We start from the raw sequence: 2,716 nt of genomic DNA, 5'->3' as shown, positions 1-2,716 counted from the left end.
CCCAGGCTCCTTGAATACGGTTTGGAGAGGTGCTGGCTAACAAGTAGAGTTGGAATTAGAAAAGTCCTGATGTTCTAGTCCACAGTAAGGTGACAGTTAATGGGGGCATTTTATATGTCAGATAGCTCAGCTCTTCCTGAGAAACCAAGAAATTGTTTCTCGTTGGGTCGCGGCAGCCATCTTCCTGCTCACTCGCCAAAATGACGAACACAAAGGGAAAAGAGGAGAAGCACTCGATGTATGTTCTCTAGGCCTTTTAGGAAGCGTAGAGTTGTTCCTTTGCCCACATACATGAGAATCTACAAGAAGGGTGGTATTGCAAACATCAAGGGAATGGGCATTGTTCAAAAAGGAATGCCTCCACAAGTGTTACCGCGGCAAAACTGGCAGAGTCTACAGTGTCACCCAGCATGCCCTGAGCATCATTGTAAACAAGCGAGTTAAGGGCAAGATTCTGGCCAAGAGGATCAATGTGCGGACTGAGCACATCAAGCACTGGAAGAGCAGAGACGGCTTCCTGAAGCGGGTGAAGGAGAACGATCAGAAGAAAACGCAAGCCAAAGAGAAGGGACCTGAGTTCTGCTGAAGCGCCAGCCTGCGCCACCCAGAGAAGCACGCGTTGTGAGGACTAACGGAAGAGACTGAGCTGTTGGAGCCCATTCCATATGAATTCATGGCCTAATGTGAAAAAAAAAAAAAAAGAATTTGTTTCTCAGCACCTACACATCTCACACCTGCCTGTAACTTCAACTCCAGGGGATTGGACACTCTCTCCTGGCCTCTGTTGACATGCGCACACAGGGCATACACTCACCAAGACACAGGTGCACATGCACAAAAATAATAATAAATCTGGAAAATAGAAACAGTTTGTATATTTTGGAATAGATATTTTAAACGATCTTAAATCAAAGAAGAGTATTTGAGGCAATGGAAATACCATAGTTACCTCAAACTGGCCACTCCAAGATAGTTAGGCACATCAAACATAAATCTCACAGACAGAGAATAATTAAGTACACATACACGTTTTCCTGGCTGTCCTTTGCCTCTGTTTTCTCTGCACGTCCATTCACAGGCTGTGACGCCAGGAGATAGTGGTCTAAGGAAAACGGAGCTGTGGTAATAACCTTCTGAAGATCCCAACCGCCATAAATCATCTTGCAGTTCAGTCTCCCAGGTAAGTGTGTAGTGGGGGTCGTTGTTTCCTATACTACAACTCAGCCACAGGGGGGCGCTGCTGCCCAACTCTCTCTTGTGCCTAGTGTGGACCAAGTTTTTTTTGTGTTTTGGTTTGTTGTTTTTTAATCTCTCGAGCTGATAAAAAGATTAGAGACCAGCAAACAATCCACTGAGGGAGAAACCTGAATGTGGGGAATCAGAACATAAAGGTCTGGCTTATTTTCCACAAGGCATAAGGAACCCTAGAAGGAAACAATTTACTTTTTACTCCCATTCGACTTGCCTGAACCATCTTCAGATCGGGTTATATAGCAGTGGTTCCTCACCCTTCTTAATAACCCTCTACTACAGTCCTCCTGTTATGGTGACCCCCAACCATAAAATTATTTCCTTGCTACTTCATCACTGCTATGGATTGTAATGTAGATATCAGATATGCAAGATGTCTGATAGGTGACTGCAAAGGTCGTGACCCGCAGACTGAGAGTCATTGTTTCAGTGCACCTAAGGTACTAGGTACATGGAAATCCCTGACTTTGTGTCTGTGTCTGTGTGTGTAACTGTGTGAAAGTCACATAAGAAAACTTTCCAGAATCCCCCAGAATATCTCCTCAAGCTTTAGAGTACAGACAGGATAGGAACCCCTTCTGAAGAAGGGAAGGTCACTCTCCTGGAGAGGAGCAGGAAAGAACACCTGCTTAAAACAGATATTGCTCAAAAGGAGAAAGTGAAGACGTCAGGAAGGGATCAGAACACCACATCCAGCCCAGTCTTTGGCTGTCCAATGTATTTACATGCATTTCAAAACTATTGGTGCTTCTGTGGAAGTTAGTCACACACACACGCACATCTATATCCAACTGCCAGGAGTTCTGCAGGAACGTTCACTGGTCTCCTTTGTCCATGGCTGCATTTGCTCATGACTGTCCAGTGATGAACCACACGATATAGAGTCTAATTTGGAAAAGACAAGAGCTACAAACAAGCTCTAGTCCCCTGAGTGTAGCATCTGTCTACCTGTAGGAATTGGGAGATTCCTGCCTGGGAGAGGTTTGAGCTCTTGGCTGGCCATGTTTACTGTCTTTCCTAAACGTCCTTTGTTGTTATTGTTGAGCTGGTGGGATGGTTTGTATATACTTGGCCCAGAGAGTGGCACTACTAGAAGGTTTGGCCCTGTTCCAGTAGGTATGGCCTTTTTGCAGTAGGCATGGCACTGTGGGTGTGGGCTTTAAGACTCTCATTTTAGCTGCCTGGAAGCCAGTATTCTGCTAGCAGCCTTCAGATGAAGATGTAGAACTCTCAGCTCCTCCTGCACCATACCTGCCTGGATGCTGTCATGTTCCTGCCTGGATGATAATGGAATGAACCTCAGAACCTGTAAGCCAATCCCAATTAAATATTGTCCTTTATAAGACTTGCCTTGGTCATGGTGTCTGTTCATAACAGTAAAACCCTAAGACAGAAGGACTCTCACTGAACCCAGGCTGGGCTGAAACTCCCTGAGTAGCAGAGGTTGGTCTTGAGCTTCTGATCT

General features: G+C 45.4%; 1 pseudogene; it reads left to right on the top strand.

Moving 5' to 3' along the window:
* The first annotated feature begins 200 nt into the window (after positions 1-200).
* LOC114634414 lies at positions 201-682 on the top strand (annotated as a pseudogene).
* The last annotated feature ends 2,034 nt before the right edge of the window (positions 683-2,716 follow it).

Source organism: Grammomys surdaster, unplaced genomic scaffold, assembly GCF_004785775.1.
Source record: "Grammomys surdaster isolate TR1022 unplaced genomic scaffold, NIH_TR_1.0 958, whole genome shotgun sequence".
In the NCBI taxonomy this organism is placed as follows: domain Eukaryota; kingdom Metazoa; phylum Chordata; class Mammalia; order Rodentia; family Muridae; genus Grammomys; species Grammomys surdaster.
Note: the sequence above shows the minus strand (reverse complement) of the source record. Positions and strands in the feature narration are given on the sequence as shown.